General features: G+C 39.7%; 1 long non-coding RNA gene across 1 annotated transcript in view; it reads left to right on the top strand.

The window, feature by feature from the left end:
• Positions 1–847: 847 nt before the first annotated feature.
• LOC145520865 (uncharacterized) overlaps positions 848–24344 on the top strand; it is a 28310-nt gene continuing 4813 nt past the window's right edge. The window contains exons 1-2 of the long non-coding RNA XR_014064854.1: positions 848–957; positions 24105–24287. This is a non-coding gene — a long non-coding RNA (uncharacterized LOC145520865). The remainder of the gene's footprint in view (positions 958–24104; positions 24288–24344) is intronic.

The raw sequence follows: 24344 nt of genomic DNA, 5'->3' as shown, positions 1-24344 counted from the left end.
GGGAGGAAGAAGGCAGTGTGGGAAGTAGCCCTCACAGATGCTAGCATAAAAGAGCCTGCTTACTTGGTGATCAGCAGAGTGAAATACAAGGCTCAGGTTTCATCTGCTGAGGGAAGAATGGTTATTTTCCCCTCTGTGTGGCCTTGGTCAGGTACTGGGAATGTGCTGCGCTAATCAGCTTCCTCTCAAGAAGGTGGGATTCCAGATTCAGGTGGGGTTATCTCCCTGGTGCCATGATGTGTGAGGACTGAGGGCTTGTTTGGGCTTCTGAGTTTATGTAACGAGTAAGGGGCTGAGTCACAGAGGAGTTAACCTGTCAACCAGGCTCCCCTCAGGTCTGTGTTTACTGTATCTGTGTCACTACAGGAAGGTCACCAACACTGCCTCGCAATGCCACTGGGGTGGGATGGACTAGCATAGAGCTTCTTGGGGCGCAGGGAAGGAATAATCAGTCCTCTCTTTTTTGCCACACGTGGACCTACCCACATTCATAGCATCCCAATTGCACATACAGTGGAAAGGTTACTCTCTGTGCCTCGAAGCCTGGAATCACTGGACTACTGAATTATTCTACCATTTCCCCCAGAGAAGTCTGAACCAAGAAGCAGTTCATAGAGTGGAAAGGATACAAACTGTGAACACAAAGAGCCTTGGTTTGACTGCCTGTTCTTCTACTAACTGTGTGACCTTAGATAAATTATTTAAGCCTCCCACATCTCAATTTCCTAACATGTAAAATAGAGATAATAATAGCTACATCATAGAAAGATTAGGCTGATTAAATTAAATAACTCCTTATAGGCACTCAGTATGAGGAAGCTGCTATTAACAGGAAATGTGCTTTTCAGAGGAGCCAGTCCCTTCCAACCTCCCTCCTCTTCATAAGGCTTGGACCTCAGCAGGAGCATCATGGCAATTCCGCTCAGAGCTACAATGCTGACTTCTGCTCTCCAAACGGTAACTCTAGATGCTCCCACTGCAAATATTACTGTTTGGACAGAACTTTCAGAGAAAATGATTTCAGAAAACAGTCTAAGGGGCTTCTTCCCTTCTCTTCCATGCTATCCTACCCCACTTCCACATGTGACAGACAATGTGTTAGAAAGCTGAGTTGGGGAAATAAAGTCTGGGGAAAGGATGAGAGATGTGGTTCCTCTGGGAAGTAGTGATAGGTAAAGGCAGTTGAGGGCCATGACCTTGAAAAGACATTAGAGGCTGTCTAGGGAGATCCCACACTGCATGGCTCATAGTTTCATTGAGTTAGACAAGGCTGTGGGTCCATGCGATCAGTTTGGTTAGTTTTCTGTGATTGTGCTTTTCATTTTGTCTGCTCTCTGATGGATAAGGATAAGAGGCTTATGGAAGCTTCCTCTTGGGAGAGACTGAGGGGGAAACTGGGTATGTTTCTGATGGGCGGTGCCATGCTCAGTAAATCTTTAATCCAATTTTCTGTTGATGGGTGGGGCTGTGTTCCCTCCCTGTTGTTTGACCTGAGACCAAACTATGGTGGGGGTAATGAAGATAATGGTGACCTCCTTCAATAGGTCCCCTGCATACACTGCTGCACTCAGTGCCCCTGACCCTGCAGCAGGCCACCCCAGATCCACGCCTCCACTGGAGACTCCTGGACACTCACAGGCAAGTCTGGGTCAGTCTCCTGTGGGATCACTGCTCCTTTCTCCTGGGTCCTGGTACATACAAGGCTTTGTTTGTGCCCTCCAAGAGTCTGTTTCCCCAATCCTGTGTAAGTTCTGGCAACTCTGTGGTGGGGCTAACGGCGACCTCCTCTAAGAGGGTTTATGTCATAACCAGGTCTGCTGCACCCAGAGCCCCTGCCCCTGCGGCAGGCCACTGCTGACCTGCACCTCCGCAGGAGACACTCAAACACAGTTCTGGCTCAGTCTCTGTGGGGTCTCTGGGTCCTGGTGCACACAAGGTTTTTTTGAGCCCTCCGAGCATCTCTGGCAGGTATGGGATTTGATTCTAAACATGATTTCACCCCTCCTACCATCTTGCTGAGGATTCTCCTTTGCCCTTGGATGTGGGGAATCTTTTTTTGGTGGGATCCAACATTTCCCTGTCAACAGTTGTTCAGCAGCGAGTTGTAATTTTGGAGTTCTCACAGGAAAAGATAAACGCATGTCCTTCTACTCCACCATCTTGAATGAATATATGGTTCCAAATCGGGAAAGGAGTATGTCAAGGCTGTATATTGTCATCCTGCTTATTTAACGTATATGCAGAGTACATCATGTGAAATACCAGGCTGGATGAAGCACAGCTGGAATCAAGATTGCCAGGAGAAATATCAATAACCTCAGATATGCAGATGACACCACCCTTATGGTGCAGACAGCAAAGAAGAATGAAAGAGCCTCTTGAGGAAAGTGAAAGAAGACAGTGAAAAAGTTGGCTTAAAGCTCAACATTCAGAAAACTAAGATCATGGCATCCAGTCCCACCACTTCATGGCAAATAGATGAGGAAACAGTAGAAACACTGAGAGACTTTATTTTTTGGGCTCCAAAATCACTGCAGATAGTGACTGCAGCCATAAAATTAAAAGACGCTTGTTCCTTGGAAGCAAAACTGTGACCAACCTAGACAGCATATTAAAAAGCAGAGACATTACTTTGCCAACAAAGGTCCATCTAGTCAAGGCTATGGTTTTTCCAGTGGTCATGTATGGATGTGAGAGTTAGACTATAAAGGAAGCTGAGCACCAAAGAATTGATGCTTTTGAACTGTGGTATTGGAGAAGACTCTTGAGAGTCCCTTGGACTGCAAGGAGATCTAACCAGTCAATCCTAAAGGAAATCAGTCCTGAATATTCATTGGAAGGACTGATGCTGGAGCTGAAACTCCAATACTTTGGCCACCTGATGCAAAGAACTGACTGATTAGAAGAGACCCTGATGCTAGGAAAGATTGAAGACAGGAGGAGAAGGGGACAACAGAGGATGAGATGGTTAGATGGCATCACCAACTCGATGGACATGAGTTGTAAGCTCCAGGTGATGGACAGGAAAGCCTGGTGTGCTGCAGTCCATGGGGTCACAAAGAGTTGGACGTGACTGAGTGACTGAACTGAACTGAGGGAGATCCTTCATTTTGTTACCAAATTGGTTGATCTGGATCCATGCTTGGGACCTAGCGTGGGCTGAGATGTGCACTGATCCCATTCTCATTGCCTTTGAGAGGAAAAAAGAAAAGGAAATGTCCCTTACTAGGGTAAAACTCTTGTAGTTGAGTATCTTGGAGAAATTGCATGGTGGTTTTCAATGGAAGATCAGAGAGAGCTGAATTCTGACATTAAAAATTGTTCAGCATGGTGCTCTTTATGGGAATGCTTTATTATCTAAATATTAAACATTTCACCATGCCATCAACAAATTGAAGCTTTGAAAAAGTGCAGAAGAAAGACTTTCCTGGTGGTCCACAGGCTAAGACTCCAGGCTCCCAAAGCAGGGGGCCTGAGTTCAATCCCTGGTCAGGGGACTAAGTTCCTGAATGCTGCAACTAAAGATCGCTCTTGCCAAAACTACGACCTGGAGCAGCCAAATAAATAAAAACAGATTTTTTTTTTTTTTTTAAAAAGGAAAAACCACAGATGAAAGGAGAAAAAAAAACACAGAAAAAGAAAAGCTTTACCTAATTGTTTTTAGCAGAATGTTCTTATTGAACAGTGAAAGGTAACTGGTAAGAACCAGGTTTGTATATAACATTTAATAAAAGACAATTCATTTCTCTGCATTCTCACTATGATGAGTATTGGGCTAATATTTTTAAAATATCAATTTGGTATTAAATTGCACATTATCCCAAGTTGCCATCACGTCCAGCCCCTCGTGGTATTATCTCAAAAACAATTTTTGTTTTTTTAGAATAAATAACTGAAGATCTACTGATGTTGTTCATGGTCTAAATAAAGCAGAACCAGCGTTCTAGAGACAGTCAAATGGATACTTCCCCTGGGAAGTACCTACTGATGAAAAACAATAGGCTGAAGAGCTGAATGCATTCCAGTTTTCCTGTGGTCTTAATTACTAAATCTGTTTGATTATGTGGTTAATCAAATTGACTGTGAATTAGCTTCAATAGCTAGGAGAGGGAAAAGCACATTGATCCTGTTTTCTAGATGGTAGTTTATGTCAAATAAACACAAGCCTTTCCTAAATATCTCTAGGGAATGAGGTTTATTATTGTTTTTTGATTAATTTTTCCAATGATTAAATGCCTTAAAATCCAAATATTATTTTGCAGACCTAACCCGAACTTCCTTGGTGTAAACAAAATGATCTTTGTTCAAGATTATTTTCGAAGTATGGATGTCCTCCTCTCAGCTTCATTTTACACTCTGGAAAAATTACCCATCTCATTCGGAATAAGATTCAAACTCCTTAATGTTGCCTAAAAGACCCATTCATAATCTATCTACTCACCCTCTTCATCTCTCTGATCACATCTCTTCCCACTCTCTGCCTCCCTCTGCTTCTTATAGGCACAGTGACTGCAGAGCATTAAAACACTAGAGCCTCCTGTCCCATGGCCCTTGCATCTGCTGTTTATTCTGTCTAGAGCTACTGTTCCCAGATATCTACCTAGCATGTTCCCTCACATCATTCAGGTTTCAGCTAAATGTCCCTTGACTAAAGAGGCTTTCCCTGATAACTCTATATAAAACAGCCACTCAACAATTTAACAATTCCATAAATATCTCCATATATCCTGGATTTTTCAACATTCTTCTCATCAAATACACACACACACACACACACACATATATATAAATATATATTCATATATTGTATGTCTTCAATGCCTTCACTATTGATGATAAAGTTTATGAGATCAGGGTCCTTGTTTTTTTTTTTTTTTTTTTAGGGTCCTTGTTTTTATTCACTAGTATATCCCTTCCACCTTTTATGGAGTATTGAACGTCTCTATGTGACAGACCCTTGAGACATGTACCAAAATGAAAAGTGCACTTAAAAGATGTGGGACCAGTCTTTCCCAGCATGAGGAGGGTAGGTTGTCAAGAGGTTATGAACTTGGTGAGCCTTTCTATGCCTTTTGTTCTACAATAAAGCAAAGATAACAGCATAAACAAGTTTCTTCCAGAGTCCTTTCAATTTGTTTTGAATATGCAACCATCCTATTGTGATTGCTTTCACAATTCTTAACGGTCTGGTCTTATCTTTACGGACTAGCTTCTTTCATTCATGAAACATTTTTAACAGATTGAATTTTCTCTTAAACAAAAGATTAATTTTATGGTTGTAAAAAGGCATGACATGTTTTGGGAATTAATTGTTTTTGACTCTGGCATATAACTTGAAGTCATGGGTTTCAGCAAGACTAGTTACAGACAAACTCAAGCAATTTTAGGGGCTCAAATGTGGCTAGGCCCAGGAAAAATACTAGGAGATATTTATCTGACGGGGCTTTCCTGGTGGCTCAGTGGTAAAGAACCCTCCTGCCAATGCAGGAGATGTAAGAGACATGGGTTTGATCTTTGGGTCAGAAAGATACCCTGGAGTAGGAAATGGCAACATGCTCCAGTATCCTTGCCTAAGGAATCCCTTGGAAAGAGGAGCCTGGTGAGCTACAGTCCATGGGGTCACAAAAGAGCCTGACATGACTGAGCGACTGAACAATAACAACAATTTATTTGATACCTATCTGTGTGTTTGGGTCGAATGCCCACTATGAATGAAAGCTCCATGCGGAGGGCAGCACACTAATCTTATTCATTCGTGTGAGCCACCCAGTACCTCTACCTCGCAGAGGGCCAGGGAGTAGTGAACTATTAGTGAACAGTTGATTCTGTGTCAGCTTCAGTGTGTTCAGGGCTCTGCCTTCCTCCCAGCGTTCTTGGATATTTTGTTTTAGGCATGTTTGTGTCTTCGCCCCATACTCCTATAGAAAGATATTGTCTTTCTAGATAAAAGTTGAAATGCTATCTTCCCAAGGAGTGCTTTGATTGTGAGCACCCCTGGATCATCATACTTCTCCGTATTTCTACTTTTCTTCCCACCAAAGTAAACACCTGCAGACTCTGTAACAGACAATGAAGCTAACTACTTTGTTTATCCATACAAAGCATTTGGGCTTAGTTGGAGACTTTGGCCACTATTTAGGACAGTTCCTATGTTGTCAAACATGTTTAGCCATTCCCAAAGGGAGCCTTATTACACTGCTTCCTACACAGCAAGGAGAGAGAGAGGAGGGGTGGTGAGTTATGTATGGGAAATAGGAGAAAGGCCTTTCTCTTAGCTCTGGGGATGGTCGATGGTTGATATGGAAGATTACACTGGAACAAAGATTGCATTGCTGGTTTGTGTAGTTTCTGCTCTACTTGTACTACATTATTATAGACTAGTTCTATTGTCTTGGTGGACAATAGAGGGTTTTATTTCAACATTATGTACAGAGTGCCTGTATGGCCTCTTTCTTCCCTCCCCCAGATGCAGGGAGATATTTAGTATCAGATTTCTGAAGGAGCCATGTCAAAATGAGGAGGTATAAACATTTCTTTTTTTTTCCTTCTTCCCCTATGTCTTCCCCTAAAGCCCAGTAATTCTGTCATTTGGGATAAAAGTCATAGCACAGAAGAATACAACCTTAATGGGCAACTCTGTACAAATAAAAATGAACAATAAAATAAAACTTTAAAAGGATGAGTTCTATTTCAAACAGTGAAGGATAGGTCTTTAAGTAGTTTAAGGAAAAGATAATTTAAGCATAAATACTCAGAAAATTCCACTTTTGGGTAAAATCTCTCCTTTTCCTTCTCTCTCCCTGTTCCTACTTCATCATATACATATGCAAAATCAGAAGTTTTATATACCCAGATAGATACACAAATACACAATGTATAAGCAGTGTATTTCCATAGTAATTGGTTCAATTAAATCATTGCTTCCTAGTGTAATTTACTGGGATGTATATTCAGTAATGCTTTCAAAATTTGCCTTCCACTACAGTTTATGTTCTATCTGATTTCATGATTGTCTCCTCCCATTGACGAGCCAAGGAAAATCCCTACATAGCCTAGTCCCACGTAGGCAGCTAGTTGACTGGAACCTACTCAAGGCAATGTCAAGTATTAACAAGCCTTTTTTCCTGTAAATTTGACTAAGAAGATAAAAATTATTTCAGAGGATTGAAGACAACAGTCCAATGTCATTGTCCTAAACATCCTAAATTATCCACGCCAGCTTTAGGGCATTAAGGACGGTTCCTTGTTAGAAGACAAATCCCAGTCCTCCATATATACTTAACCTTAATTAATAGACATTTCATCAAAAATTTGACCTGCTCAAATCATTTCACTGTTAACTAACTGCCACTTAAAGCCATCCTAATCTGTCTCTTGCTAAAGAAAATTGGTTTAGTGGGAATATTGCCTTTGTGCCTTCCTGTATACTTAAAATTTCTGTGCTGTAGTTTCTCCATCTTCAAACAGAAATGCTTCACCAGTCTTAGAGGGATGGGGGAAGGTTGAACAGGTAATGTGCATAATGCGCCCGTGCTCTTGCAGAGTGTGGGAGTGGAAGGTTGTGATAGGAAGCATATTGGACTTAAGATGATAATCATTACCTATCATTTGATTAATGTCTTTTAAATCACTGACTGAATTTGTTTCATAAGTAAATCATGGGCAAAATAACTTGCACATTTTTTGAAGTCTTAGCAGAAACATAACTGATTTTATTGCTTTACTAATCAACACAAACTCAATTCCCCAGGGAAATAAAATAACACTCCCACATTCCATATCTTCTCTTCCTTTTATTCATATTGCTACTACCTCCTTTCCAACTCTTATCACATCACACCTTGAATGTTGCAATAATTTCCCAACTGACCTTCTTCCCTCCTGTGGTTCATCATGCAAACTGCCCTTAATCATTTTCTTAAAGCACAGAGAAGTCACCAAGCTCCTACATAAAATCTCACTCTCTCTTCACTGCCTAGAATTTAGACCAAACCACTTAGCCTTAATATCTGGCTCCCAACTATTCTTCCAGTTTTCAGCTCTATTACAAGGTTGAGCTTTAAATGCAACTTTTTAAAGACTCTTTTCTGATCACAGAATGCCCTTCTAGTGCCCATATTGTTACTTATGCTGTGGCTTCTTAACCCAGCACTGTTTTCCAATCTTTACCAAAATAAAGTCTACACACTTTAGCTTCAAATATTATTTCCACTACAGCTAGAATACCTTCTATATCACGTTTCTGGAGCATACAGTCTTCATCGTGTATTCATATAGCCTGTCTTCACTGCCAGGAATACTTCCTGTATAAGTATTAACCCTCCCACCAGACTGCAACCCAGAGGAGGGCAGAAGTCATATCTTGCATGGCCAATATCTGGAAAAATGTCATGTTGAAAGAGAACGATGTTACTGATAGGATGCTCGCTGAATTAATAATATCAATAAAAATAGAGCTTTAAGGAAAAAAACAAGAAACACCATGATTTTTTTTTAAAGAATGGAAAATCATTCTGTCAATAAGATAACTACCACAGACTGTGAACAAATCATTATATAAGCCATTTCTTATGAAAATTCCAAGGGGAAGATGATACCAGGACCAAATCCTCATATGTATCCTACTTGCATTAGGAATAAAATATTCTCAACCTAATACCATAGTTTTTGCCAGTCAGGGCAAATGAATCTTTACTATTGATGGATGCTCCAGTATTTCAGAAATGGACCAGTCATTTGCATCATTAAATGATGCTTGTAGTTAAAGCATAAATGAACCCATGGTCAATTCACAGTGATGATTCAGTCTACAAGAGAGTGCATGTCTACATAATGAATTCCATTAACACTGTGCAGAAATTCTGAGCTGGATGTCTGAAAGCATTTGCAAAGATAATGTTTTCACTAGTTCTTAAATACCTTGGGGCAAGGGAAACCATAAAAGCTAATAAATCAGTGACTGAAAGGTGGAAGGGAAATAATATCACAGACATTAGAAGGATTTTGAATGATCTAATGAAATATTCTACCCTATATTTTTCTAAAATTGTTCTATGGGAAACAATTCACCAGAATGTATTTATATCATAAGACTTTTCCCCTCACACAATAAAAAGTAATTACCACACAATTAGATTACTAGCTGTATGCCAATTTAATTAAGGAAGTGACTTAAATATGGCATGCATACATTGTTCTTTTATATCAAAAATCCTGTCATTACATTACACTGATCTCAAATATTTCCTGTCTTCCAAGTATGAAATAATAAACACATTCTGGATCTATGTTTGCTTTCTCATAAATGCCATTTTCAGAAACATATAACATGGCTTCATAGCCCAAGAAGTGAAAGTATTTGATAGGAGAAGGCTGTTTTCTACCTAAATGTTTCAGATCATTTACACTGGGGAGTCCTGCTGATCACCTGTCTATCGGCTTCACTGACTTTGATGACTTAGATGTAAAAGTAAACGAGAAGTTGTCTGAGCAGTATGATTTTAAGGATGAATGCCAAAATTCCACCAAGGAAGCTTTCTGTCTTTCAAGTCTTTCCTCTTACAATTTCAACTAACCCTCCAAAAAGCAAAGCTTTTAAAGCTCTTATCAATTATTTGCAGATGGGTGCTAGTGGAGAATCTGAGAATGTAAGGCCTTGGAAAAGGAACAGGAGAGATGAATGAGCAAGAACCATGAAGGTGGGAAGGTTAAATGGATGTGTGTAATTGAGGAGAGTAGGGTATATAGAGGATTATCTTAGAGAGAGCAAGACACTAATCTGAATCTTCTCACTTCTCAGTGGAGGTTATGGTCACTCCTGGATACAAGATCATGACCAAATGTATCATGTGAAAGTGGTGGAACTTCTGCCAAGAGGTGGTGACCTTAGGCTTTAAAGATAACCCTCTTCCCGATAAAATCATAGTTGTAGACAGGAAGTCTTCCCTAGTGGCTTAGTGGTAAAGAATCCACTGGAATGCAGCAAATGTGTGTTTGATCCCAGGGTCAGAAAGATCTTCTGGAGAAGGAAATGGCAACCCACTCCAGTATTCTTTGCCTGGCAAATCCCAAAGACAGAGGAGCCTGGTGGGCTACAGTTCATGGGGTCACAAAGAATCGGACATGACTTAGCAACTAAACAAAAACAACAAAAGACAGCAAACTAAACTGTAGAAATACACTAAAGGAAGCACTGAAAAACTATTGGGAAGACCATGTAATTTATCATTCAAATGAGGATACAAAAAGGCCACCATTTCTAGTTATATCAGGATGACATGCAAGCTATAACGTATGATTATCCTACTTACAACTCTATTTTTGCCCATGAGTAATATCTTTCTGGTATGTTGGATAACTAATTTTCTTCTTTAATTGTCCTTTAAAGTTGAATGATTGATTCCACAGCCACTATTGTCCTCAAACAGCATTTGCTTTCTAACTTCTGATCTAGTTTGCAACAATGTATTAGATGCTCAGTTAACTCAACAAACCCTTGGATGACAGGGGACCTTGGGATAAAGCGTGGCATGATTGCAAACGGTTAGATGCTTTTCCAACAAGAAGTCAATTCTTTCACATAGGATGAAGACTGCTCCTGGAGGACTCTGAGACAGTAGGGATCTGGAAAGTAGACTGAACTCTTGCAAGAGAAAAGGAAACCTTTTTCAGCATTGAAGGAAAATTCTGAGTGAGAGAATGAGGAAAAGTTCGTAACATCTTTGTTTATAATGAGTGAATGGCTCATTTATTTTACAAAGATACTCTATAGTTTTATTTCCATGTCTCCATAAATGGTATTGGATTGATTCTCCAATGCCAAGCTATGGCTACACTTCCCCTTCCCCTCCTTCAAAGTCAAGGCTTTGTATGACTATCATCCTCAAGTTAAAACCTACATGGCTCATGGATAGGATCAGTCACTAATAGATTTGGCATCATATGAAACAATTCTTGGGCCTGTTTTGATTTTGTTTTCTCTGCATAGGGAACAACCAAGATCACTGAGAAAGTTCTGAGGTTTAATCTCCCGAGCTAATTTTAACAACAACCAAAAACGCAGTGCTGAGAATGGTGCATGGATTTCAATATAAAGACCTGAAAATGCTTTCAATTCTGTGCTATGGTTTTTGTCAAAAAAAAAAAAAAAAAGCAGAGGTTGCATTTCAATGCAATCACATGCACAAACCAGGCCATGATTTTCCTAAATTGCACTTACTAAATGGAATTTACCAAAGCACAGACCCATTTTTTCCCCCCTGTGGGGCATACTATTTTAGTTCTCCAATGAAACTCAATTCTGTGCAGTTCAAGATTGAGCTAAAGCTATAATAAATCCACATTTAAATACTTCCATTTATTTATCAGGAGATTTAAAATTATTAGTTTCTATATATTCTATTTTAATAGACCAGGATATATATGGCCATGGAAGTTAATCCCTTAGCTTTTTCACCTACTTATTCTCTGTTTATAAATTCACTTTGGTTGGAGACATATTTATTACAATGCTATTGGCTGAGTAAAACATAAAATGGATAGCTTTGCCGACAGTTTAGAACATGGAAAAGACTAACAGCAACTTTCTCACATTTCTCCATCTCTACCACCACCGTCAAAGAATGTCAGCTTTGGTTGGGTTTTCTAAATGTGTTTTTCAAAAACTCTGAGTAAACTTAATTTTGAAATCTTTAAAATGCCAGCAGCAAGTGTTACCCTGTGCACTGGCCTTTAGCAGAGCAGCCTGGGTTGTCATGGTGAAATGGGTCAGCGCTGTTTGCCAGGCAACCCCGTGAAACTGTGAGCAGGCTGCTGGCCTAGTGGTGGCCACACAGGCCAAAGCAGTCCCTGATCTATAGCTGAATCTAGGTCACCAGGATTCTTTGATGTTGCAGCTGTGCATGTGGGACCTCCATCTCCAGCAGGGTTCACAGAGCTCTCCTGCATGCCGGGCCTACTCTGTGGCTGTAATCATTGTCATTCTGCTGGGTCCCCTCCTTCTGCTGGCCATGTGTTATGCTCCACATTTAATTGATAGTTCTTAGCCATGGGAGCCAGAAAACATTCTCCATGCATGTGTGCGTGTGCGTGTGTGAGAGACAGAGAGAGACAAAGATCTTCCTCTGGAGTCTGCGTGCTGAAATTGCCCCCATTTAAATGCATATTTCTGCAGAGTGAGCTAAATATTAATATCACATTTCTCTCTTAATGTAAACACCAGCAGCAAGATTTGGCAGCTCATAAAAAGAGGAAGAACTTGGGCTTTTCTCCACACATAGCATGCGCTTTTTTTTTCCTGGGTACCATTTAAGTTAACACCATGTCTACAGCGTGTCTGAAATAGCAGGAATTCGGTGAGATTGGAGGGGAGCTGAGAGAGCAGAGGCTTCAGCAGCTCTGCACCCTTGACTGTTCATCAGAGTGCCTGTTGCTAGGAAAACTCTAAATTGTTCTTCCATGTTGGAGCTGTAAATTATACATTTGTGCCCATTTATTTGACATTCCCTTTGAAATATTCATTACCCTTTTCTGTTCTATTTAAAAGCAATGATCTGCCTTTTGAATACAGACAAGCAATCTTCCCCAGCATTTATATTTTAATGATTGCTTTTTTCTTTAGATGCGTTTCCCATTTTTGATACTTTTTTAAATTGAAGAGCAAGCATTTTTTAAATTGTTTGTCCAAATATGAATTAGGATTTCCAAATTTTCATGCCAACTGCCAAATGCACCCACCTACACATACATAAATGTGCACCCACACACACCTTGTATGTCACTTGCTACTACCTAACCTGCCCAGTATAAAAATCTTAAAACAAATAACATTTTCTCAATTTAACTAAGGAGAAAGTAAATAGTATATATGCAAGGCAAAAAGATTTATAGTTATCCATCTCTTTTTCAAAAAATAAGTAAATAAATAAATGAATAGCAAAAGGAGATATGATATGAAGCCCCAAATATCAAGCCACTGGAAAAGAAGGAGGCAATACCTGATGGGATGGAGGCCATGTAGAAGGATTAACCTTGACAAGAAAACATAACACTATGAAAGCAGAGAAGTAGAACGGTAACAGTGAGGCACTGAATTTTGTCCCCGCCCCCTCCAAATTTGTATGCTGAAGCCTTAACCCCTAGTACCTCAGAATGTGGCTGTCTTTGGAGAAAGGGCCTTTAACAAAGCAACTGTGGTTAAATGAGGTCATATGAGTGGACCCTAATCCAATCGGACAAGTGACCTTATAAGAAGAGGCAGAGTCACTAGGTTTGTGTAGAGAGAAAAGACCATGCGAGGACACAGCGAGAAGGTGACTATCTACATGCCAAGGGAAGGGCCTTAGGAGAAACTAAACTTGCCAATATCTTGATCCTGAGCTTCTAGGGTCTAAAACTGTAAGAAAATTAATTTCTGCTGTTTAAGTCACCTAGTCTATGTTATCTTGTTATGGCAGCCCTAGCTTTCTCATGGTTACAAATGCAAATAAGTTTGGAAGGTGATGGACAGAAGCCAAGCAAAATTCTGCTTTAGTTTGGCATCCAAGTAATGAAAACAGCTATCATTTTCATCAGTGTTTGTTTTGTATCAGGCAGCGTGCTAAGTGCTTTCATGCCCTGTTTCCCTGAATCCTCGCTATAACACTGGGAGATAAACACTATCATTGCCATTACTTCACAGATGAGAAAGTATGTGTGTGTGTACACCCAAGCCCATAGGAGATGAATAAACTAAAGATATTCAGAACCTCAAAGACAGTCACTGGTGGCCATTAAGATGTAGGTAGACTCCCTCCAGCCCTGTGCTTAACCACCACACAATAGGCACGTCTCCAACCACATGCATTTCCTCAGGTTCTTTGAGCAGAGAACATACACTCCCAATCCCCTCACATTCCCTATCAGGAGATACATCTTCCCTGTTTTCTTCCGATTCAAAGCCCAAGTGAGATTCCACCTACCCGTAGAATCCCCCTCATGTCTCAACTCCCTCTGTATCCTGGAGCATAATATTCTATGTATCCTAAAGCACTACCTATATATTGCTGGGAATTATCTGCCTAGGATATGTCTTGTGCCCATATCTAGAGAAAAGGCTTTTGGAGGTTAGTGGCTATATCATGGACTTCCTACCCAGCATTTACTACCAGTCTAGTACATTGAGAGACTTAAGAAACATTATTTGACTGCAACTTCCAAAGATAAATTTCAGTACAGACACTGTAAATAAACTGAAATCTATGCAAACACCTCAACAATAATCTGGGATGTGTGATTCCAGCTGTGTTAAAGAGTTTAGACTGCCTTGACCCTTTGAGACTCTAAATGGATGTGGTGCCGAGGGATGGTGATACAAAGACAAGTAGGGAGCAAACCAAGTGGCCCTCAGCTGAGTTCTAAACTGTCTTGCATCCCCTATTCAAGTATCTTTATGCTACCCTTGCACACTCATTTCCAACACTCAGTTTCTCAATTAGACTATTTGCTCTGTAGATGAGGCAAAGTTTTAACATCAGACACGGAATAACCTAGAGCAAGTTGATTTCTCTGAACTTCAGTTTCTTATTTGAAAGGGATGATAATAATGCTTATTTATTCAATGTATGTTAAGGCCCTGTTCTGTCATGTCTTCCTGTACCAAATTTAAAAACAACAACAGCAACAATCAGTTGTCACTAGTAATTAAATTTATCTGCCTAGACATTAAAAAAGGGCTCCATTTTTAAAGATTTGATATTTGACATTCTGCTAAACCCTTGCTGTTTACAAAGGTTTTTTGTGAGCCTTAACATTTGATCCCTGAAAAAAGTTCTACAAAGCATCAAAGCAGGAAAATGTACCATCTTAACTTTAGAGAAGAAAATGAAAATCACTCTAAGTCCCCTATAGAACTAGTTTTGTTGTTGTTTAGTCACTAAACCATGTCTGACTCTTCAAAACCCCAAGGACTGTAGCCTGCCAGGCTCCTCTGTCCATGGGATTTTCCAGGCAAGAATACTGGAGTCAATTGCCATTTCCTGCTCCAGGGGATCTTCCCAAACCAGGGACTGAAGCCGCATCTTCTGCGAATTCAATACCCCTGAGCCACCTGGGAAGCCCATATAGAAATAGTTGGTCAACTCAAAAAAATAAATAAATAAACTTACTCAACTAGAAACTCACATGCTCAGACTTAAGCCCAGAGAATCAGGATCTTTCTGGGGAAGAACAATGACTCCCCAGGTGGGCTCTGTGTAAGGTGACTGTTGTAAAAAAACACAATGGAGCATACTTAGTATGCATCCTCTGGACAATCACGATAATGCTCTTGCTCCTTTTTCCTCCAGTCATCCTCAAGTTTTGTTCCCTTCTAGGGACATTATCAGTATAAAGGAGAAAGCTTCCCATTTCCAGAATACAGGAACACAGTGACATCTATCCATCCAACTCTCTTCCATCTAAGAGAGGCCTGGTGAAAGACTGAGAAGGATTGTGTGCATTGAACAGCTTGTTTAAATTATTTTACCTCATGGTATCTCAGTTTTTTGCTATAAAATGAGTAAATTTAATAATGTTTTTGTGAGAAATAATTCATGAAAAATCTAGTGTCATGGTTTGTTAAGCTTGCAAATATATTCATCTCAAAATAATAAAGCTAGAAATGACCTTCTAAAAACTAAATCAATATTGTAAAGCAATTATCCTCCAATTAAAAATAAATTTTAAAAAATTAAATTGAGAAACAAAAATAGGGGGAAAATAAGATTTTAAAAGAATACCATGTACAGTGGGATCAAATGACATAAAACAGAAATAAAAATTTAACAAAAGCCGTTCATGATCTTTATGCAGAAAGCAATAAGTATTGCCAGGGACATTTTTAAAGAATTAAATAATGGAAATATATACCATGATCATGGATTGAAAAACTCAGTATTATCTTACCAAATTTATCAATGTGATGTAATCCCAACCAAAATCCCCAGAAAGTTTTTTTTTTTTTTTTAAGAAAATGACAAGCTGATTCTAAACATGTGCGTGGAAATGCAAAGGATCTAAGGAAAAAAAATTATTTTGTAAAAGACAAACCGAATTGAAGAACTTACACTACTTAATTTTAAGACTCAGTATGAAGCTACAGCAATTAAGATGATGAAATAACACTGAGAGTTCAGAAATAAACCCAAACATGTTTGATGGCCTTGTGGGTAGGCAAAGACATTTTAGTTAGGCCAGAAATAGCACTAAAAATAAAATCAATTAAATTGGATTTAATTAGAATTAAATCCTCCTGTTCTCCTTAAAAGAAAACATCAAGAAAGCAATGAGGCAGATTGAGAAAATATTTGCTACACATATAACTGCTAATGGAGTATATCCAGAATATGAAGAGCACTTTTCACCTGAATAAAAGACAAATAATGCTGCTTATCATAAAGGTCAATAGGCTTCAGTATATATGAATATCTGAGATTCATATATATTCACAAAAATATATATGAATATCCAATAAGCACATGAAAAGATGTTCAATCTTAGTCATTTGGGCAATGTAAATTAAAACCACTATGTGACATTATTTCATATCCATTAGAGTGGCTAAAATCAAAGACTGGCGAGATGAAATATTGCCAAAGATGGGGAGCAAAGGAATTCTCATACATTGCTGGTAAGAGTGTTAAAATGATGCAACAACCTCGAAGAACAGTTTGGAAGTTTCTTACAAGGTTAAAAATGCACTTACTATTTGACCCAGAAATTCCATTCTTAAATATCTACTCAAGAGAAATGAAATCATATATGCACACAAAAGACTTGTACACAAGTGTTGTTCACAGTAGTCCGAACCTGGAGTCAACCTGATGTCCACAGCAAGTGGATAAATTGTGGTAAAGCCATATAATGGAGTATCCTACTCAATAAGAATGAATGACTGTTACACATGACTGCAGGAATGAATCACACAGACAGTACGCTGAGTGAAAGGAGATGGCACAAAGTCATGGTATATGGTTACAGTCTATGAAATTATAGAACAACCAAAATAAATAGATAATAATAAAAATCAAATCAGCAGTTTTCTAAAGTGAGGAAGGGTAGACATGAGCACGAAGGTAAAGGGGAACTTTCTGGAGAAGTCGAGGTGTTCTATACTTGGATCAGGATACAGTTCCACAGTGTCATCAACCTGTGTATTTAAAATATGTGAACTTTATTTCATGTAAATTATCTTCCCAAAACTTGAATTTTAACAGCTGAATTTGGTCATACTTTCTTAAGTATTATTTTTCTCTCGCTTCATGAAAATACGTGAAAATCTTTCTCCTCTGGAACAGAGATTGGTCTATACTAAGGGCCAGAGAAGTGACTGAACTCCTCCTGTCAAACATTTCTAACATGACTCTCTTCAGACCTGTGGTTCCAATATTCTTAAAAACAGTGAATGATGAAAGAGGGTCCTATTTCCGAAACTAACAAAATGAGATGATAGCTCAACCTACAAACAAAAGAAGTACAAAAAAATCTTATTGTCAAACACTACAAACATACCCAAGAAGAGAGCATAGGATAATAAATCTTTATGTACCAGTTACCTAGTGTCAACGGTCATCCCTATATGGCCAATGCTCTCTATCTACATACTCCCTTTCCGCAGCCTCCCCTTCAACTATTTTAAAGCAAATCTTGGGTGTCATATCATTCTATCTGAAAATACAAGAAGCTCTAAATGTGTGATTCACTTGCTTATACTGTATTCTCTGCCTGAAATGCTTGCCCCTTCCTCCTGAATATGGCTGACCATTCTCATCTGTCAGATGAGACCTTTTCAGAAAGGCCTTCCCTGATCTCCCTATCAAAATAGCTCACCTTCTACTTTGGCCCCATTTCTTTTTGTGATGGTAATTTTTTACAACCTGTGATTATTAGTTACTGGTTTTTGTCTGTCTTCTCAACTGTATGCTCAATGCAACAGCACCAGTACAATGCTTGGAAGATGATTAATGAACAGTATGTTCACATTAATTGATTGTCTGAGCAGATAGTTAGCTAAAGTCTTCAGAGGTCAATAATATTTCTTCAATATGTGGTGATGACCTGGACACCCACCAAACATGAGTTGGCACTGTTCAATTAGAATTTCCCAAAGCATTCTCCGAAGGTATAAAATATGTGTCAAGTAGAACTAGTGGGTATGTTTTTATAAAAATCATGCAATGTTATAAGTGAAAACTGCTTGAGAAATCACCTACATTCATAGATTTATTGGCTTTTAGAATGAAAAGATAACATTTCATTGAACATGGTTAAACTTCTTTCAGTTAACAGACAAAAAAAAAATTACCTAATATTTCAGAATTTGTGATTTACAAAGGCCATAATCTGAGACTTTTGTCTAGAAATACAGTCCATTCGAGTGAGAATTTAATTCCATGAAATATTAGAAAAAATACTCAATTTTATACTTTGTATACATCATATACTCGGAATCCATTTATTCAACAAATATTTATTGCCAATCTATTATGTACCAGAAACTCTTCTGGGTAGTTGGGGCTATATCAGTGAAAATAATAACAAAGCTTATATTTTAGCCTATGTGTCAATATTGTAAAAGTACATCCACATGAATTTACTATAGTATTGTTATAAAGTAATACAGAACAAAATGCTTTCTATGATGTTCTCGGTAAAGGCAGAATAGACCATTTCCTTGTGAAATATTTAACACCAAAATCTCAGTATCATTACTTAGCTTCTCCATTTTCTAAACTCAAAAGAATTACCCCTGCCAGAGAACCAGGTTGTGATTAGCTGTAACTCCAGCTTAAAAAGAGAATATTTTTCCCCAGGAGTTCCCCTCTTATTGACTCACTGATGTGCAATCTGATTGCAGGATCTCTTCTTCAACAATACCAAAACTTTCATTACAACACTGGATGGGAGAAGAGATGTAGTAAGATGCACCCTTGAATTCAGAAGTGCTCAATATATTTAATACATCTTAGAGTTTCAGGTCGGAGAAGGCAATGGCACCCCACTCCAGTACTCGTGCCTGGAAAATCTCATGGACGGAGGAGCCTGGTAGGCTACAGTCCATGGGGTCGCTAAGAGTCGGACACGACTGAGCAACTTCACTTTCACTTTTCCCTTTCATGCACTGGAGAAGGAAATGGCAACCCACTCCAGTGTTCTTGCCTGGAGAATCCCAGGGACGGGGGAGCCTGGTGGGCTGCCGTCTATGGGGTCGCACAGAGTCGGACACAACTGAAGCAACTTAGCAGCAGCAGCAGCAGAATTTCAGGTGACCCAAAGTTGGGCATTCAACCAAGTTGAATCCATATAGAATCCATATAGAAAGGCATATAGAATCCATATAGAAAGGCATCCTCCATTTCATTTTCTCCAAGAAATTATGTCAAATATTTTGTCCATTTTCCTCATCATTCATTTACTCTTGTTGGATAACTAGTTTAAAGGTGTGATTTTGGAAGTATGGGCGCCACACTGATGCTCTGTCCTCTGTTGGTCATGGAGTCAAGGACAACCTCAAAGTGTAAGGGCAGCAGTAAGAGAGGTGGGACTGGGCAGCAAGAAGGAAGGTGTAACTCCCAGTAGGGGAGCAGATGCAAGAGTCTCCCCTATAATCTCAGGATGATAACTCTGATCTCTGTCTCTTCAGTGTCCTCTCCCACCAACACAACATGTAAGAGAGCATTCCTACTTCTCTGATAAAATGATCCTCATTCTCTGAATATTGACTTGGTTTTCCCATGGCATTTCTAGGAATTCTAGCCAGACTTGAGCTTTACCTGGAAACCACCAGCCTAGGAGGTATCTAAGTTGGATGACAAGGATATAATCACAGGAAAGTCAATCCAACAAAAGTGGATTTTGAAACAATAGGATATTGACTCTACATCACTTTTCCCCTTCTAGAAAGGAAAATAACATGGATTGCATTTTTAAAATTGTAAAATAATGTAAATTTCTTATTTTAACAGCTCAGATCTCAGTTGCCAAGTAACAAAACCCACAAGCTCTCTGTATTTTCCATGAGCTTTCAAAGTATATGTTTCTGGCATATTTCAGGGCAAGGAGGAACTTGTTGCTAAGTATATTGCATGTTCTTTCTACAAGATATTTGGGAATTTCTCAGAACAACCTAGGGGGTTGAAGGGGTGACTGAAAATTTACTGCTAGCTTTTCCTCCCTGAGCTGTTGATTCTATTGCTAATGAGAGACAAAGACTAATTGTTCCTCCCCCTGATGAATGTTGCTTTCAGAAGCCAGAGGCACTTCTGAAAAAATGGAGCATTAACCCTGGTGAGTTCAGAAAGGGACATGGAGGAGAATAAATCTAGGAGCTTATCTTCCTTGCAGGTAGTTTTCTAACAATTCAAAACCTGTAAAAATTTTTGTCAGTTCAAACATTAGATGCCTGGCCCTGTGTCTTGTCTTTTTGTTCCACACACATGGTGAAAATTAATATCTCCCTCTTCCATATTCTTACAGACCTTATTTTCTAAATAAGCCCCTGGTACTCATCATATGCTGCCTCCACTACTGATGTTATGATACAGGTGTTGCATCCCTCATAAGATCACAAGATTCAGGGAGCAGATATAACTCATACTTCTTATGTATCATCCACTGCTCTAGGAAAACTGCTCTATATGTAGGCTCTAAATATATGTTAAGGGAATAAACATTCCACATATGACTGAGTTAAAGGAACACAAGTAATATCTGCTGACAATATTTCCCACATTCCCCATTTCCTTCTCTGAATCCCGAACAACAACACACACACACACACTCTTTCTCTCTCTCTCCCCACTTTCCCCCCTATAGATATTAAAGCAAAAGTATTTTTTCATTTTCATTAGCCCCAGTTCCTAACATTTCTTGACCTTTCCTGATTTCTTATATTAAAATGTATTAAGAACTGGGCCTGTGTTTAGTTTCATCTTGGTTTTCCTTAGAGTCATGATTCTGTAGAATCAGCACTCCTTGGCTTTGCTATCTCAGTCTCCTCTGTGGGTTCCTGCCTGGGGTTTATCTCTCAGTTGCGGGTACTCCTCGGCATTGTGCCTATTTGCTGCCCTTAGAAATCACTCCAGGTAACATTTTCTATTACCAGCTACAAGCTGGTGACTGCCAATTTATCTGCAGACCAGCTCTCTCCTCTGAGCACTGGACCCTATATAATCAAGTGGACTACTGAACATCTTCGCAGGGCACCTCAAACCCTGTATGACCAAAACACATTCCTCAACTTCCCACTTCTAACCTGCTCTCACTCCTGTTTCTGATCTCTGAAAATGGCATCATCACCAAGCCAGTTACCTAAACCAGACCTTGTGCCCTACCTAACCACCAGTTGTCAACAGCTGTCGTATTTACTTCCTCCATATACCTCTACCTTCTGGTCCTTGGGCTTCCCTCATAGCTCAGTTGGTAAAGAATCTGCCTGCAATGCAGAAGTCCTGGGTTTGATTCCTGGGTTGGGAAGATCCCCTGGAGAAGGAAATAGCAAGCCACTCCAGTATTCTTGCCTAGAAAATCCCATGGACAGAGGAGCCTGGCAGGCTACTGTCCATGGGATCACAAGAGTCAGACACAACATAGCATCTAAACAACCATCTGGTCCTTAGGCTCAATCAGGCAACAGCATCACTCACATCACACTGTGTTCAGTTGTGTCCAACTCTTTGTGACCCTTTGGACCATAGTCCGCCAGGCTTCTCTGTCCATGGGATTTTTCAGGCAAGAATACTGAAATGGGTTGCCATTTTCCTCCTCCAAGGGATCTTCCCAACCCAGGGATCAAAAGGACATCTCCTGTGTTTCCTGCATTGCAGGTGGATTCTTTATCTGCTGAGCCATCGGGGAAGCCCATCAGTCACACTACTGAAGTCCTGTTCTAACTGGTCTCTCCACAGATGTGTGGTTTTAAGTCCTCCAGGTCATTTAAAGCTGAAACCAGAGTGATCTTTCTAAAATATAAATTTGATCATGTCACCCTGTGCCTAAAAATCTTTCAATAAATCTCATTCTCGGAGATACAGCAAAATTCCTTAGTTTGGTTTACAAATGCCTATGCTATCTCATGCCTGTCACGCTAGCCCCAACTCTACCTTTCTAGTCCACCTAAAGATCTTCCCTACCTCAAATGCTCCCTCTCATTTTCGAGTCTTGGCTTGTGCTCATTCCTCAGCCTGTCACACTATCTTCTAAGCCTAGTCCCCAGTTTTTCCTCAACTCCTGTTTATCCTTCATTTTATCTCCTCCTTGTCCAAGAAGCCTTTCCCAGTCCCTCAGTACAGGTTATGTGCCCCTCCTTGGTATTCCCAGAGGCTATATGCTCTCCTTTTATCTTATTTATCATATGGTGTTGTTCTTGGCTATTTTTTGTTCTGAATCTCACACTAGCCACTCCCAGGAGGGCGGAGATTCCATTTTGTTTGAAGCTTAATCGTCAGCACCTGGCCCAATGCCTAGCACATAGTTAGCGCTCAGATAGTATTTGCTGATGAGTGTCTTGCATAATAACTCACATGAAGTCACTTCCTCAATGCAAGGGAGATACACTGATGAGAAAATTATTTCGCATCTTATAGTTCAAGCCAGAAATGGGTTTCCCCTTTTCCCACCCTTACTGGTGGTTTCAGTTATCAAGAAGAGGCAACTTCCTTCTGAAGTGAAGTAGAGGTAGGAATTATACAGAGGAGCTGGGTTTGAATGGTTGTAGGGTCCAGTGAGAGCAGATTCCTGTTCATCATGAGGTCTACCCAGAGCATGAGTCTAGAAACCTCTAATTTAATACCCTGAAGCTGCTGTTCCATTTGACTTTTTGACTGATCTGAGATTGAGCCAACAGTAAGAACATTCCAGACTTCTAGTACACTCTGGAAGGCTATAGATCAGTTTTTCTGTGCACAATAAATACATAATAATAATCATCACTCATATCTCATACTTGTCTGATTCTACATCAAAAGGAACCTATTTCTTATTTGACTTTCAGACTACCTGGCACTCCTGTTAATTTCAAAGGGACTCTGGGTTTAACTCCTCTCCAAGGAGACACTGAGCAACGTAAGAAAAGTTGAAATATATTCAATGATTTAGTGATTAGTAACCACATATTGAAGTTAAAGACCGAGGTGTAAACAAATCCACATCTTGCCCTGAGGGGGTTAGGGAGAATGTTTTTAAGAAGGTGATTAAAACAGTCAATAAACAAACAAGCAAACTACTAAAGGTCTTGCCTGGCAGGGCCTGTAGAACATGTTGATTCCTTTCCAAGGGGGAAAAAAAAGGTCTGAATTAGATAATAACTCCACCAAGAGGCATTTAAAGGCCACTTTAAGCAGAATGCCCTTGTCAGGAACGTGGGGCCTAATTACTGTGTGCTGGGGACGCTAGTTGGTCATAACTTTTCTTCCAAGGAGCAAGCTTGACCAACCCAGACAGCATATTAAAAGCAGAGGCACTGCTTTGCCAACAAAGGTCCATCTAGTCACAGCTATGGTTTTTCCAGTAGTCATGTATGGGTGTGAGAGTTGGGACTATAAAGAAAGCTGAGCGGTGAAGAATTGATACTTTTGAACTGTGGTGTTGGAGAAGACTCTTGAGAGTCCCTTGGACTGAAAGGAGATCTAACCAGTCAATCCTAAAGGAAATCAGCCCTGAATATTCATTGGAAGGACTGATGCTGAAGCTGAAATTCCAATACTTTGGCCACCTGATGCACAGAACTGACTCATTGGAAAAGACCCTGATGCTTGGAAAGATTGAAGACAGGAGGAGAAGGGGATGACAGAGGATGAGATGGTTGGATGGCATCACCGACTCGATGGCCATGAGTTTAAGTAAGCTCTGGGAGTTGGTGATGGATAGGGAACCCTGGCATGCTGCAGTCCATGGGGTCACAGAGTCAGACACAACTGAAAGACTGAACTGAACCAAACTTGGAACACCAGTTAATTTGTAAGAGGAAAAACAAAATAAATGAATAAACAATTCTTTTGTCTGTTTCTAGATGCAATATTTCCTAAATTGCAGCAAGTGGATTCGCTGGCCTCCTTGGCAAAGGGTTAAAATCCACTTTCCATCTTTCTAAGGTGCTATTAGCAGCAACCTGGAAATCTCCTTCATATGCCCAATTACACTGCAAGATGTCAAGCCTGTGAATTTAGAAACTTACTATCAACATTTTGCTGCAAGTAGATGTTAATCGATATTAAATCACCGTGAACTGCCTATAGAAATGCACTGCCTGCCAAAGGCTTTCCGACTGAGGAAAGGTAAGCACAATCAAATAATTAGGTATGATTTTCTGTTTCTTTACAAATGTTACTAAA

The sequence above is a fragment of the Giraffa tippelskirchi genome, chromosome 9 (genome assembly GCF_054371585.1).
Source record: "Giraffa tippelskirchi isolate mGirTip1 chromosome 9, T2T-mGirTip1v1.2.pri, whole genome shotgun sequence".
In the NCBI taxonomy this organism is placed as follows: Eukaryota; Metazoa; Chordata; class Mammalia; order Artiodactyla; family Giraffidae; genus Giraffa; species Giraffa tippelskirchi.
The sequence above is the reverse complement of the archived record's forward strand: the minus strand, read 5'-3'. Positions and strand labels throughout refer to the sequence as shown.